General features: G+C 32.2%; 1 long non-coding RNA gene across 1 annotated transcript; it reads left to right on the plus strand.

The window, feature by feature from the left end:
- Positions 1 to 1,137: 1,137 nt before the first annotated feature.
- On the plus strand, positions 1,138 to 3,480 carry LOC138326093 (uncharacterized). The gene is made up of 2 exons (XR_011208870.1): positions 1,138 to 1,383; positions 1,671 to 3,480. It is a non-coding gene; the product is annotated as an uncharacterized lncRNA (long non-coding RNA).
- Positions 3,481 to 18,318: the final 14,838 nt, after the last annotated feature.

Below are 18,318 nucleotides of genomic sequence, written 5' to 3' on the forward strand. Positions count from 1 at the left end.
TAACTTCAGGCTAACAAAATGCACATTGTGACTTTGTAATTAGAGAATCCATAAATAACTTCAGGCTAACAAAATGCACATTGTGACTTTGTAATTAGAGAATCCAATAAATAACTTCAGGCTAACAAAATGCACATAGTAACTTTGTAATTAGATAATCAATAAATAACTTCAGGCTAACAAAAAGCACATAGTAACTTTGTAATTAGATAATCAATAAATAACTTCAGGCTAACAAAATGCACATTGTGACTTTGTAATTAGAGAATCCATAAATAACTTCAGGCTAACAAAATGCACATTGTAACTTTGTAATTAGAGAATCCATAAATAACTTCAGGCTAACAAAATGCACATAGTGACTTTGTAATTAGAGAATCCATAAATAACTTCAGGCTAACAAAATGCACATTGTGACTTTGTAATTAGAGAATCCATAAATAACTTCAGGCTAACAAAATGCACATTGTGACTTTGTAATTAGAGAATCCATAAATAACTTCAGGCTAACAAAATGCACATTGTAACTTTGTAATTAGAGAATCCATAAATAACTTCAGGCTAACAAAATGCACATTGTAACTTTGTAATTAGAGAATCCATAAATAACTTCAGGCTAACAAAATGCACATAGTAACTTTGTAATTAGAGAATCCATAAATAACTTCAGGCTAACAAAAAGCACATAGTAACTTTGTAATTAGATAATCCATAAATAACTTCAGGCTAACAAAATGCACATTGTAACTTTGTAATTAGAGAATCCATAAATAACTTCAGGCTAACAAAATGCACATTGTGACTTTGTAATTAGAGAATCCATAAATAACTTCAGGCTAACAAAATGCACATAGTAACTTTGTAATTAGAGAATCCATAAATAACTTCAGGCTAACAAAATGCACATAGTAACTTTGTAATTAGAGAATCCATAAATAACTTCAGGCTAACAAAATGCACATTGTAACTTTGTAATTAGAGAATCCATAAATAACTTCAGGCTAACAAAATGCACATTGTAACTTTGTAATTAGAGAATCCATAAATAACTTCAGGCTAACAAAATGCACATAGTAACTTTGTAATTAGAGAATCCATAAATAACTTCAGGCTAACAAAATGCACATTGTATTTGTAATTAGAGAATCCATAAATAACTTCAGGCTAACAAAATGCACATTGTGACTTTGTAATTAGAGAATCCATAAATAACTTCAGGCTAACAAAATGCACATTGTGACTTTGTAATTAGAGAATCCATAAATAACTTCAGGCTAACAAAATGCACATTGTGACTTTGTAATTAGAGAATCCATAAATAACTTCAGGCTAACAAAATGCACATTGTGACTTTGTAATTAGAGAATCCATAAATAACTTCAGGCTAACAAAATGCACATAGTAACTTTTGTAATTAGAGAATCCATAAATAACTTCAGGCTAACAAAATGCACATTGTGACTTTGTAATTAGAGAATCCATAAATAACTTCAGGCTAACAAAATGCACATTGTAACTTTGTAATTAGAGAATCCATAAATAACTTCAGGCTAACAAAATGCACATTGTAACTTTGTAATTAGAGAATCCATAAATAACTTCAGGCTAACAAAATGCACATTGTAACTTTGTAATTAGAGAATCCATAAATAACTTCTAAATAACTTCAGGCTAACAAAATGCACATAGTAACTTTGTAATTAGATAATCAATAAATAACTTCAGGCTAACAAAATGCACATTGTAACTTTGTAATTAGAGAATTAAACTATTGTGTTAAGATAAACTACCGAGAGTGCTATCGGCCTTCACGCATGACAACTAACCAACATCACCAGCTTCTCGCACAACAACCTGCACGTGCTTCTCGGTCAAGGTCATGCATTCGTAATCAGGAAACATAGCGACATGCAAGGTTGTTTATCATACAAATTCTTCTATCCATGATAAGGATAATCTAGAGCGAATTCAAAGCTGACTATGGATACGTTGATAGATATCAAACAAAATGTGTTTAATGGAGATTAAAAGTTCACAAATGCGTCTAGTAACAATATGTTGGTTAGGCTTTTAAACAAAAAACACATTGACATTATACTCTTTACCGTCTTTGCATATTATAGTGTTAGCTCCCTTGCGGGTAAGTATCGATTGTTACGTCATTATTTTGTGAACTCAATTCACGTCTTTTTCTCCAAAAATTATGACGTTACGCTCGCAAACACATGATGTCACAATCAATACCTACCTGCAAAGGCTGACAATTTTGTAATATGCAAATATAGAATACTGCAATCTAACTGGCGTTGTCATCTTTATAAAGTTGTGATGTTCGACATTTCAAACACTTTTTTATGTTATCGCATACGACGCCTATTTCATAGTGTGCACTTGTATTACTATTACATACTACTTACCGATATATAACTTACCGACAATCTGACATATAGCTTACCAACATTACCGACATATAACGTGCCGACATTGCCGACATATAGCTTACCGACATTACCGACATATAACATACAACTTTCCTGATCAGATGTATTTACTATTTTCGCCTTAACTTGCTATGAGCGTATCAGTGTGTTCAATAACTCTGTATTACATCACGGAGAGAGTTTTGTTTTAAAGAACGCAATTCAAAATTTGTAGAGAAATAGTTCATTCTCTTGACAAACATTAGGTTACTATTAGTTTATAAATAATACTCACTATTTTCTTTTTTTGATAAACAGTCCTTTTTTTTAAAAAAAGAAGAGTTTTTTGTTTACGGTGAAATGTTGTTTAGTTTTGTAGCTTTGTATACTTACTGACAATACTTTTACGTGTTACATTTTTTAAAAGTTATTTCATTAATGGTGTAAAAGGAGTGAAAGTGAGAGCACGGAGCGGGATATTATGATTGGAATGGCGTGTACGTGTTGAGGAACATATACAAATGTCATATGCCTGCTGAAAGACAGACAGTGGCAAACTGAGAGAGAAGTTTTGTAAATGTAATTAAAGAACAATTCATTATAGAATGCTCGCATGTCAAGGAAAGATGATTTACCGGGACTTAATCATGATGTGAATGTTGTTTTCCGATCTGAAGAAACTGAATTCTCTCGTGGGACCAATTACAGCCATGCGCTTACACATGCGCGTTTGAGCAATCGTATCATTTATCTTTCCATTATCTTCGCATCATAAACACTAGATGTAATGGATTTTATATTATCGTCGTTCTACTACAACTTATTCTGATTTGGACATTTTTTCCGCAATTGAGATTTTATATACTTGTTGCTATATGTGTTAATATGTCATTTTTATACTGGGTTATTTAATGTCTTTTTAAAATTATGATGTCATTTCTATATGATATTTGTTATTACGTCACTAGCACGATTATCATTAATGAATATTGTAAATAGTGTATAAAGTACAACAAATTAACTCAAAATTATTTTATGTAATAAAACCAATATCTGGTAACCACATCTTGTTTTGTTTCTACCTCCGACTTTTGATAGAATACACGCTTTACCGAAAACCGCGTTAAACTTCCAGGCTAAGTTTTTTCTAAAGGCAATTAGCTTAATAATTTGATTAGTGCAATTTCTCATTTCTCATTTGGCGTAAAAGCTTTTGTTACATCTTTCTTTCCATAAATTTTGTAACAGTATTGCAAAACATAACTTCCTTTTTATTTGAAAAGTGTCGTTAAATTGTGCCTTTTGAACAACTGAGTCCAGGAGGTTACTTATTTAAAGGTAGGTCAAATCTTAGTTATATCACAGATACCATCGATGTAGATACGACTGTTACAATATGTAGTAATAAATGTCAAGCAATGTTTATACAATTGTTGCCATATCAAGTTACCAATATCAACCGATGTAGATAGAGTCATCACCATATCTAGATACCGATATCAACCAATGTAGATAGAGTCATCACCATATCTAGATACCAATATCAACCGATGTACATAGTCATCACCAAGTCTAGATAACAATATCAACCAATGTAGATAGTCATCACCATGTCTAGATACCAATATCAACCGATGTAGATAAAGTCATCACCATATTTAGATACCAATATCAACCAATGTAAATAGAGTCATCACCATGTCTAGCTACCAATATCAACCAATGTAGATAGAGTCATCACCATATCTAGTACCTAATATCAACCAATGTAGATAGTCATCACCAAGTCTAGATACCGATATCAACCAATGTAGATAGAGTCATCACCATATCTAGATACCAATATCAACCAATATAGATAGAGTCATCACCATGTCTAGATACCAATATCAACCAATGTAAATAGTCATCACCATGTCTAGATACCAATATCAAACGATGTAGATAGAGTCATCACCATATCTAGATACCAATATCAACCAATATAGATAGAGTCATCACCATGTCTAGATACCAATATCAACCAATGTAAATAGTCATCATCATGTCTAGATACCAATATCAACCGATGTAGATAGAGTCATCACCATAACTAGTACCTAATATCAACCAATGTAGCTAGAGTCATCACCATATCTAGATGCCAATATCAACCAATGTAGATAAAGTCATCAGCATATCAAGTTACCAATATCAACCGACGTCGATCGTGTCATCACCATATCTAGTACCAATATCAACCGATGTAGATAGAGTCATCACCATATCTAGATACCGATATCAACCAATGTAGATAGAGTCATTACCATATCTAGTACCTAATATCAACCGATGTAGATAGTCATCACCATGTCTAGATACCGATATCAACCAATGTAGATAAAGTCATCACCATATCTAGATACCAATTTCAACCAATGTAGATAGTCATCACCATATCTAGATACCAATATCAACCAATGTAGATAGAGTCATCACCATATCTAGATACCAATATCAACCAATGTAAATAGAGTCATCACCATATCTAGATACCAATATCAACCAATGTAGATAGAGTCATCATCATATCTAGATACCAATATCAACCAATGTAGATAGAGTCATCATCATATCTAGATACCAATATCAACCAATGTAGATACAGTTGTCACCATATCTAGATATCAATATCAACCGATGTAGAATAAAGTTGTCACAATATATCAACCAATGTAGATACAGTTGTCACCATATCTAGTAACCAATATCAACCGATGTAGAATACAGTTGTCACAATATCTAGTAACCAACGTAGATACAGTTGTCACCATATCTGGATATCAATATCAACAAATGTAGAATACAGTTGTTACATATATCAACCGATGTAGAATACAGTTGTCACAATATCTAGTAACCAATGTAGATACAGTTGCCACCATATCTAGTTACCAATATCAACCAACGTAGATACAGTTGTTACCATATCTAGATATCAATATCAACCGATGTAGAATACAGTTGTCACAATATCTAGTAACCAATGTAGATACAGTTGCCACCATATCTAGTTACCAATATCAACCAACGTAGATACAGTTGTCACCATATCTAGTTACCAATATCAACCAATGTAGAAACCAATTGTTACATATATCAACCGATGTAGAATAAAGTTGTCACAATATCTAGTAACCAACGTAGATACAGTTGTCACCATATCTAGTAACCAATATTAACCAATGTAGAAACAGTTGTTACCAAAACTAGTTACCAATATCAACCAATTCAAAGTAAAAACACATTTTAGAAATCGAAGCCAAAGTCAACAGAATATTAATTTTTTTGCAATCATTATCTTATATTTTCCCACGTTCATGCCTAGAAACACAATATAAAACTATGGTAAGATCGGTAATGGAATATGGCAATATTTTATTTGATAATTGTAGTCAGCAAGAGTCTGACCTTATTGAAAGTGTTCAGCGTAGGGCTGCATTAATGTGCACAGGTGGTTATAAGGTAACCAAATATACTATACTGTTGGGTGAATTAGGATGGGAAAAACTAATTGATAGACGAAAATTGCGGACTAAAAATGTTATTTAAAATTAAGCCTAATCCGTGTCCACCATATTTGAAAACTATCTGCCAATTCAGACTCATATGACACAAAACTTCAACTTAGAAATTCTAATACTGTCAAGAAAATCTTTATATCATCAATCCTTCTTTCCAAAATCAATACGCGACTGGAACAATCTACCTGACACATTAAGAAATAGCTCTTCACTAACGTCCTTCTCTCTAGCACTGTCAAATCTATCCACTCCACAAACAATCCATTTATATACATATGGACACGGGAAAGGTAAAATCAATCACACTAGAATCAGAATGGGATTAAGTGCTTTAAACAAACATAGACATTCTTACAACTTAACCAATAACAAATTCTGTTACCTTTGCGTGAACTCCTCCGAAGATGAAATTCATTTATTTTACATTGTCCAAAGTATAACAGAATCCGTTCCAATATGCTCCGCAGTTTGTCATATATTCGCTCCAAATGTCAATTCTAACCTCATTGTAGAGCTCATGCCAAATGTTCTTGTCAAAATAATCTTATGTGGCTTAGAAACTCTAAACGAAATTGAGAACAAAGCATTATTTGACCATGTATTTGAATATATAATAAATTCTTAACCCCCCTCACCTTCCTCTCTCTCACCTCTCTCACTGTCTCAGTCACCCCCCTGTCCCTCTGTGTGTGTCTCTGTCTCTCTCTCTAAAGTATGTATCGACATTTGAATGTCTTTTGTGTAATGGTACATATTGTTTGTTTGATATATGTTGAGGAGAGCATCTAGTAGCCTTCGGGCTGTCTGTAATCCTTGTTAAATAAATAAAGGATTAAATTAAATTCACCAATTTAGAAGCAATTGTTTCCATATCTAGCAACCAATGTAGATACAGTTGCCACCATATCTAATTACCAATATCAACCAATGGAGAAACAGTTGTCACCAAAACTAGTTACCAATATCAACCAATTTAGATACAGTTGTCACAATATGTAGTTACCAATATCAACCAATTTAGATACAGTTGTCACCATATCGAATTACCAACATCAACCAATTTAGATTCAGTTGTCACCATATCGAATTACCAACATCAACCAATGTAGATACAATTGTTGCCTTGGATAAGCGGTGCGACAGTTAAAAACATCTAGTGACCGAATCCAATAAACATATTATCTAACAATTCTCGCCAATTCTAACCTACATACTACCAACATTTATCCGATCTCCTTAACGTGAAAATTAGCATTACCAAATAGTGCGAATGAATTTGAAGTTTTTTGGAATTCGTTTAGTAAGTCAAAAGTATTACGAGGAAAATCGACTCTCTTATATGACCAAACTTGTGGCTATATGTATTTTCGTAAACTTATCTCCAATACTCGAAGCATTTAGGGCCCCACACACTATAAAATAACAAGGTTGGACAGTATATCATAACCAACTAAAAGAATTTCTCTTTACTAACCTTTCTCTTTTATGTCTTCCACTACATTTCCGACAAAATAGGTAATAGGTTAATCTATGCTTAACCATTGAATAACTGTCCGACACAAAACAATTTTTTAGAGAAATCATTGAACAATAAGTGTTTTTGAGATCGCATGCACAACATGGGGACAATGTGAAACAGTTAGGACCGCATTAGTGCATTTAAGATCATTTGTGTTCATATGTTTTTAATTGATCAATTCACATTTGTAATTTCTATCATTATTCTAGGCTTTAGTGCTTGAGTAAATCACAAAAGATATGTAAACGTTAAGCTGGACATCCGATTAGGACAGCTTTATTTATTTACTGTAGGGGTCAGAAATGTGACACGTATCTGGAAAACTATATTTAGAATATATCTTGAAAAGAGATTCCTTTTTAGTCGGACAATTTATAAAAAGCTCGAATAGGCTTTGGTTAGAAATGATGATGTGTTAGAAGGACCGAATGTATGTCTAGTACATTATCCAATGTTATCCAAATATAATTTCAGAATTGCATTTATATATTTGTCAGCTTGAACCGCGTTGCTGGATCATTAGAATTTACCATTTAAGTTAGTTTGTTTGATTATTTTAACGTCCTATTCACAGCTAGGGTCATGTAAGGACGGCCTTCATTGTATGCAGTGTGTAGCGTGTGTGAAGTGCGATGTGCGTGTTTTAAGAGACTGCGGTATGTTCGTGTTGTGTCTTCTTATATAGTGGAACTGTTGCCCATTTAATATAGTGGGGGAGGAGAAGTAGGTTCCCATGTACCCCTCTGGCAGTTTTTCGAAACAAGGTTGTTTAGGACCGGTATGATGTCTAGTTTCATTTTATGCTTGTTACCATTGAAAACTAATGTCCCATGGGGGTCATATGGCGGCCATCTTGGATTTCAGGTATCAAAACTGGCCAAAATGACACATTCACATATATGCGCATAGATAGAAAACCAGACAACATTCAGAGACAAATAAACACATTTTTGATATGATTGAAACATACAGAATACGATTAAATCATAATAATGACGTTACGTCTTCTTATTTTTGTGAAATGATGGAAAAACAATGAAATTTTCAGCTTTTTTTTTCTAGAAAATCGATAAATGTCATAATTTTTATCACAAGTAAAAACATTGATGGACAAATCACCTTGTAACAGTCATTTCGAATTGAACCAAGTCTTATGTAAACATATGTGTACTATAAAATGACAGATCGCATCAATGAGGTCGGAAAAAAGAGGGACCCCCCCCATAAAAAAATCACAAAAAATGGGCAAAATGACACATTCGCATATATGCGCATAGATAGAGAACCAGACAACATTCAGAGGCAAATAAACACATATTTTGATATGATTGAAACATGCTGAATACGATTAAATCATAATAATGATGTTACGTCTTCTCATTTTTGTGAAATGACGGGAAAACAATGAAATTTTCGGGTTTTTTTCCCTAACAAATCGATAAATGTCATAATTTGTATCACAAGTACAAAATTGATGGTTAAATCACCTTGTAACAGTCATTTCGAATTGAACCAACCCTTGTGTAAACATATGTGTACTATAAAAAGACATATCGCATCAATGAGGTCGGAAAAAGAGAGGGAACCCCCCCCCCCCCCTCGATAAAGATTTATCAAAAACTGGCCAAAATGACACATTCGCATATATGCGCAAAGATAGAAAACCAAAATATCGATAAATGTCATAAATTACATCACAAGTAAAACAATTGATGGACAAAACAACTTGTACCAGTCATTTCGAATTGCATTTACGCTTGTAAACATATGTATATTTTGAAAGGATTTTATGTTTTTTAGCAGAAGTATCGTGGACATCCCCCCTCCCAACACTACTCATAGAGAAAAAAATATCATTATTATTATTACATAAATGACATATTTCCTGATCTATGATTCAGACAGTTCCAAACTACAATTACATTTTTAACAGCCATGGTCATGTAAGGATGTGCCAGGTTTATTGGTGGAGGAAAGGCGGAGTTACCGGAGAAAAATCACCGCCAGCAGTCAATATCTGGCAACTGCCCCTGTAAATTCGAACAAGCTACACAGACGTGGAGAGATTGTGGTTATATGTCGAGACATCATAACAATCAGCCATCCCGGCCCCAATTACAACTAGAACGTGGTTAGAACCGTAATAATTCACTCTCTTTTAGTGAACAACTGGAAACATAGAATTTTTCATAAATTTTCGGCTCGTGCCAGAACGAAACGTACCACTGTGTTCGAATTATTATCCTTGTTTTTTTTGTCCTGAAGACACGATGGTATAGCACAGTTCATTACCACAAAACTAAATCCTTTCGGTATCACGACTGTTACTTGGGTTTTCATCAAACTGCTGCAGGTTGGCGTAGGTTTTCATCACTCCAGGAAAATAAATGTACACATCTATTTCGACGATTCCTTCATACTCCACCAAGTCTAGGAATCGTTGGAGCGATGACAGATGACAGGTTTGGGGGCTTACCTCGACGGCCATTGCCAGTCGGGGGAGTGGTCTGGGGATCAGGTCTCCGAGCACATCAACGTGCTGGAGATAAGGCTGTTCGGTTGGCGCTGCAGGATTTCGAAAGATTCTATATTCCAAGGTGGTTTGTATGACTACAGACAACTCTACACTTGTCGCGTATCTGGAAGGAAAGGGTGGGGGCAAAGTCCCACATCCACGTCAGGAAATGCGGTTGACTCTCTTAGTCAAGCATCTTCCAGACATGTTGAATGTTGTGGCGGATACTCTTTCCAGGCGCCGCAAGCCGGTTGTGACAGAAAGGCAGCTGAATCTCCCGATCTTCGAGGGCATTTGCTAGATGTGGAGCATACCTCATATAGACCTTTTCGCCACTTCGCCACTAATTGTCCACTTTTGTCTCTCCGGTGCCAGACCAACTGACTTGGGCTGTGGACGCTCTATCTCTAGATTGGGACGGGATACATGTTTATGCATTCCCTCCATTCAACCTGGTGGACAGGGTTCTAATAGAAGTTTCGGGAGCATCATTTTCCCCTCCTTCTGATAGCGCCCCTGTGACCGAGATAATCATGGTTTCCGGAGCTCTTGTCGTTTCTCTTGGTGGGTATTCCTCTGGTTTTCCCACTCAGAATCAATCTTCTGCGCGGTCCCGGAAGATCCATTCAAGAGCGTGGAAGCTATCTCAGGAGGCCTCGCTCAGTCAGGCTTTTCTTAAGACTTGTCAGCTCGCATCGCCCGATCAAAAAGTCTTCCTCACCTGCCATCTAACATTCATGGAAGATCGTCTGTGATTGGTGTATCGACAGGAAGATTGATCAGGTCAAAGCCTCTGCCCAGCTGATTGCGGATTCCCTTCTCTATTTGTTTAGGGCTTTTTTGCCTCTAGTACTATTGAAGGCTATCGCATGGCTATTTCCAGTGTACTGTATTCTCATGGTAGACCAGAGTTAGGGTCTTCCAACTCTTTGTCTACCTTGATTAGGTGGTTCAGTCTGGACAGGCCTAGGGTACGGCAGTTAGCACCACAGTGGAATCTAGCACTTGTGTTACTGAAAGGGGCTCCTTAAGAGCCTTTGGTGTCGGTCTCCATTAAGGTTTTTACTTTTGACTTCCTGCTTGCTTTTGCATCAGGCCGTAGAAGGAGTGATATCCATCTATTCACTTTTCGTGCTTCGTTGGGCCAGATATAGCTCTGTTATCCTACTCACTGATCCTGCCTTTTTGGTAAAGATTCACAATCTCTATTGAGTCGAAGGAGAATGATCGGCTGCTTTGTCCCAGTCGGACGCTTAGGTTTTCCCTTGATAAAACAAGGGGCGATGTATTATTCTTGTCCATTAAACAGGGTTAGCAGGATTTGTCCTTCCAGTACATCTCCAGATGGATATGTTAGGTGATCAGGATTGCTTATGAGCAGTCTAATTATCAATCTGGGGCGAAATGCAAGGAGATAGCCCATGAGGTTAGAGCCCTTGCGGCTTCTTTGGCTCGGCTCTCCATAATGGGTCATGTTTCCAGGACATCATGTCTGCTGCCTTTTGGCGTGGTCAGACTACTTTCAATGACTTTTACCTACGGTCCCTGTCCTCTCATTATAATTGACTGTTTCCCTAGGATCCCGTTGTGGCGGCCCAGTCTGTGACTGTTCCTCCTCAACAGATATTATATGTATTCGTAGTTTTTAACTTATGCGACCATGAATCACAATGGTACACCTTTTTCATTGGGAGGTATATCCAAAATTGAAGGAGAATAATTCGAACCCAGTTGTTTTCACTAAAATGAAATAAATTATTACGGTTATTGGGAACTGCCTGAATTATAGATAAAACATATGAACTAGCGTTTGGATGTTAACTGGATCCGGGAATATATTTGTTTTTAAATTATTGGGGAGGGTTTTGGAGGTCATCTCGCTTCTTCTGCTAAAAACCATAAATCTATCCTTTTATAATGCACATATGTTTAGACAAGAGTCAGTTCAAATCAGAATAACCGTTACAATGTGTGTTGACAGAATATTTGGAGTTTTAATTTTTTATTTTTTTCCATTTTTTTCTGCGTTTTCTTTTCTGTGTGTGTGTGTGTAGGGGGGGGGGGGGTTGGCCCTCTCTTTTTTTCACCTCACTCATGCGATATATCTTTTTATAGTACACATGTTTTTACACAAGGGTTAGTGCAATTCGAAATGACTGTTACAAAGGTGATTTGTCCATCATTTTTTTTACTTGTAATGAAAATTATGACATTTATCGATTTCTTAAGGAAAAAAGCTGAAAATTTCATTGTTTTCCCGTCATTTCACAAAAATGAGAAGACGTAACGTCATTATTATGATTTAATCGTATTCAGCATGTTTCAATCATATCAAAAAATGTGTTAATTTGCCTCTGAATTTTGTCTGGTTTTCTATCTATGCGCATATATGCGAATGTGTCATTTTGGCCAGTTTTTGATAAATCTTTATGGGGGGGGGGTCCCTCTCTTTTTCCGACCTCATTGATGCGATATGTCTTTTTATAGTACACATATGTTTACACAAGGGTTGGTTCAATTCGAAATGACTGTTACAAGGTGATTTGTCCATCATTTTTTTTACTTGGGATAAAAATTATGACATTTATCGATTTTTAGGGAAAAAAAGCTGAAAATTTCATTGTTTTTCCGTCATTTCACAAAAATAAGAAGACGTAGCGTCATTATTATGATTTATTCGTATTTAGCATGTTCCAATCATATCAAAAAATGTGTTTATTTGTCTCTGAATGTTGTCTGGTTCCCTATCTATGCGCATATATGCGAATGTGTCATTTTGGCCAGTTTTGATACCTGAAAACCAAGATGGCCGCCATATGACCCCCATGGGACATTAGTTGTCAATGGCAACAAACATAAAATGAAACTAGACATCATACCGCTCCTAAACAACCATGTTTCGAAAAACTGCCAGAGGGATACATGGGAACCTACTTCTCCTCCCCCACTAGTAGTCTTGATGAGAAATGCAACATTTTTAACAACGTCGGAGCTACAAATACAAAGATGTAATTATGATACACGTAAGGGCGGTGCTTTTATTTAGCCAGTAATATAAGCTATACACGTCGTTTATCGGACATTGCGAACTATGAAAACTACAGTATGATGATGCATTCGCCATCTTCTACTGTACATGTATCTAGAAACCAGGATTAATAGGAAATTTGTATGTTAATCCTCGTATCAATGGTATGATCATTTTGATATTTTTTCATTCAATTTCTGGTAATATATCCTGAAATTTAAATACAGATGTATACACTTGATCGTTGTATGTCTTTTTATTTACTGCTTGTAACGAAACACCAATATAAGTAATAAAACAATTGCAGCATTTTGAATTCGGTCGACGTCCTCGGTCGATAATTTTTCTTTGGTCAATAAAAAATGCATCGACCTCATCAAAATGCTATAATTGTATAGTATATAAAACTAAGTTGTGTATAACAATGTATATGATACTAAGTTGTGTGTAACAATGTATATGATACTAAGTTGTGTATAACAATGTATATGATACTAAGTTGTGTGTAACAATGTATATAATACTAAGTTGTGTATAACAATGTATATAATACTAAGTTGTGTATAACAATGTATATGACATAATGAACTAAGTTGTTGTGTGTAACAATGTATATGATACTAAGTTGTGTATAACAATGTATATAATACTAAGTTGTGTGTAACAATGTATATAATATACTAAGTTGTGTATAACAATGTATATAATACTAAGTTGTGTGTAACAATGTATATGATACTAAGTTGTGTATAACAATGTATATGATACTAAGTTGTGTGTAACAATGTATATGATACTAAGTTGTGTATAACAATGTATATGATACTAAGTTGTGTGTAACAATGTATATGATACTAAGTTGTGTATAACAATGTATATGATACTAAGTTGTGTGTAACAATGTATATGATACTAAGTTGTGTGTAACAATGTATATGATACTAAGTTGTGTATAACAATGTATATGATACTAAGTTGTGTGTATAACAATGTATATGATACTAAGTTGTGTATAACAATGTATATGATACTAAGTTGTGTGTAACAATGTATATGATACTAAGTTGTGTGTAACAATGTATATGATACTAAGTTGTGTGTAACAATGTATATGATACTAAGTTTTGTGTAACAATGTATATGATACTAAGTTGTGTGTAACAATGTATATGATACTAAGTTGTGTGTAACAATGTATATGATACTAAGTTGTGTGTAACAATGTATATGATACTAAGTTTTGTGTAACAATGTATATGATACTAAGTTTTGTGTAACAATGTATATGATACTAAGTTGTGTGTAACAATGTATATGATACTAAGTTGTGTGTAACAATGTATATGATACTAAGTTTGTGTATAACAATGTATATGATACTAAGTTGTGTATAACAATGTATATGATACTAAGTTGTGTGTATAACAATGTATATGATACTAAGTTGTGTATAACAATGTATATGATACTAAGTTGTGTATAACAATGTATATATACTAAGTTTGTGTATAACAATGTATATGATACTAAGTTGTGTGTAACAATGTATATGATACTAAGTTGTGTATAACAATGTATATGATACTAAGTTGTGTGTAACAATGTATATGATACTAAGTTGTATAACAAATGTATATGATACTAAGTTGTGTGTAACAATGTATATGATACTAAGTTGTGTATAACAATGTATATGATACTAAGTTGTGTGTAACAATGTATATGATACTAAGTTGTGTATAACAATGTATATAATACTAAGTTGTGTGTAACAATGTATATGATACTAAGTTGTGTGTAACAATGTATATGATACTAAGTTGTGTATAACAATGTATATAATACTAAGTTGTGTATAACAATGTATATAATACTAAGTTGTGTATAACAATGTATATGATACTAAGTTGTGTATAACAATGTATATGATACTAAGTTGTGTATAACAATGTATATGATACTAAGTTGTGTGTAACAATGTATATAATACTAAGTTGTGTATAACAATGTATATGATACTAAGTTGTGTGTAACAATGTATATAATACTAAGTTGTGTATAACAATGTATATGATACTAAGTTGTGTATAACAATGTATATGATACTAAGTTGTGTGTAACAATGTATATGATACTAAGTTGTGTATAACAATGTATATGATACTAAGTTGTGTGTAACAATGTATATAATACTAAGTTGTGTATAACAATGTATATAATACTAAGTTGTGTATAACAATGTATATGATACTAAGTTGTGTGTAACAATGTATATGATACTAAGTTGTGTATAACAATGTATATAATACTAAGTTGTGTGTAACAATGTATATGATACTAAGTTGTGTATAACAATGTATATAATACTAAGTTGTGTATAACAATGTATATAATACTAAGTTGTGTATAACAATGTATATGAATACTAAGTTAAGTTGTGTGTATAACAATGTATATAATACTAAGTTGTGTGTAACAATGTATATAATACTAAGTTGTGTATAACAATGTATATGATATTAAGTTGTGTATAACAATGTATATAATACTAAGTTGTGTATAACAATGTATATGATACTAAGTTGTGTATAACAATGTATATGATACTAAGTTGTGTGTAACAATGTATATGATACTAAGTTGTGTATAACAATGTATATAATACTAAGTTGTGTGTAACAATGTATATAATACTAAGTTGTGTATAACAATGTATATGATACTAAGTTGTGTATAACAATAACAATGTATATAATACTAAGTTGTGTATAACAATGTATATGATACTAAGTTGTGTATAACAATGTATATGATACTAAGTTGTGTATAACAATGTATATAATACTAAGTTGTGTATAACAATGTATATGATACTAAGTTGTGTATAACAATGTATATGATACTAAGTTGTGTATAACAATGTATATGATACTAAGTTGTTGTATATATACTAAGTTGTTATAAAATATATAATACTAAGTTGTGTATAACAATGTATATAATACTAAGTTGTGTATAACAATGTATATAATACTAAGTTGTGTATAACAATGTATATAATACTAAGTTGTGTATAACAATGTATATGATACTAAGTTGTGTATAACAATGTATATGATACTAAGTTGTGTATAACAATGTATATGATACTAAGTTGTGTATAACAATGTATATAATACTAAGTTGTGTATAACAATGTATATAATACTAAGTTGTGTATAACAATGTATATGATACTAAGTTGTGTGTAACAATGTATATGATACTAAGTTGTGTATAACAATGTATATAATACTAAGTTGTGTATAACAATGTATATAATACTAAGTTGTGTATAACAATGTATATGATACTAAGTTGTGTATAACAATGTATATGATACTAAGTTGTGTATAACAATGTATATAATACTAAGTTGTGTATAACAATGTATATGATACTAAGTTGTGTATAACAATGTATATAATACTAAGTTGTGTATAACAATGTATATGATACTAAGTTGTGTATATAACAATGTATATAATACTAAGTTGTGTATAACAATGTATATAATACTAAGTTGTGTATAACAATGTATATAATACTAAGTTGTGTATAACAATGTATATAATACTAAGTTGTGTATAACAATGTATATAATACTAAGTTGTGTATAACAATGTATATAATACTAAGTTGTGTATAAACAATGTATATAATACTAAGTTGTGTATAACAATGTATATAATACTAAGTTGTGTAATAACAATGTATATAATACTAAGTTGTGTATAACAATGTATATAAGATACTAAGTTGTGTATAACAATGTATATGATACTAAGTTGTGTATAACAATGTATATAATACTAAGTTGTGTGTAACAATGTATATGATACTAAGTTGTGTATAACAATGTATATAATACTAAGTTGTGTATAACAATGTATATAATACTAAGTTGTGTATAACAATGTATATGAATACTAAGTTGTGTATAACAATGTATATGATACTAAGTTGTACATAACAATGTATATGATACTAAGTTGTGTGTATAACAATGTATATAATACTAAGTTGTGTATAACAATGTATATGATACTAAGTTGTGTATAACAATGTATATGATACTAAGTTGTGTATAACAATGATAATTATACTAAGTTGTGTAACAATGTATATGATACTAAGTTGTGTATAACAATGTATATGATACTAAGTTGTGTATAACAAATGTATATGATACTAAGTTGTGTGTAACAATGTATATGATACTAAGTTGTGTGTAACAATATATAATACTAAGTTGTGTATAACAATGTATATGATACTAAGTTGTGTAATAACAATGTATATATACTAAGTTGTGTTATAACAATGTATATGATACTAAGTTGTGTATAACAATGTATATGATACTAAGTTGTGTATAACAATGTATATGATACTAAGTTGTGTATAACAATAATGATAATACTAAGTTGTGTATAACAATGTATATAATACTAAGTTGTGTATAACAATGTATATAATACTAAGTTGTGTATAACAATGTATATATAATACTAAGTTGTGTATAACAATGTATATATGAATACTAAGTTGTGTATAAACAATGTATATGATATACTAAGTTGTGTATAACAATGTATATAATACTAAGTTGTGTATAACAATGATATGATACTAAGTTGTGTATAAACAATGTATATAATACTAAGTTGTGTATAACAATGTATATGATACTAAGTTGTGTATAACAATGTATATAATACTAAGTTGTGTATAACAATGTATATAATACTAAGTTGTGTATAACAATGTATATAATACTAAGTTGTGTATAACAATGTATATAATACTAAGTTGTGTGTATAACAATGTATATAATACTAAGTTGTGTGTAACAATGTATATGATACTAAGTTGTGTATAACAATGTATATAATACTAAGTTGTGTGTAACAATGTATATAATACTAAGTTGTGTATAACAATGTATATAATACTAAGTTGTGTATAACAATGTATATAATACTAAGTTGTGTATAACAATGTATATGATACTAAGTTGTGTATAACAAATGTATATAATACTAAGTTGTGTGTATAACAATGTATATAATACTAAGTTGTGTGTAACAATGTATATGATACTAAGTTGTGTGTATAACAATGTATATAATACTAAGTTGTGTATAACAATGTATATAATACTAAGTTGTGTATAACAATGTATATAATACTAAGTTGTGTATAACAATGTATATGATACTAAGTTGTGTATA

Source organism: Argopecten irradians, chromosome 6 (assembly GCF_041381155.1).
Source record: "Argopecten irradians isolate NY chromosome 6, Ai_NY, whole genome shotgun sequence".
In the NCBI taxonomy this organism is placed as follows: domain Eukaryota; kingdom Metazoa; phylum Mollusca; class Bivalvia; order Pectinida; family Pectinidae; genus Argopecten; species Argopecten irradians.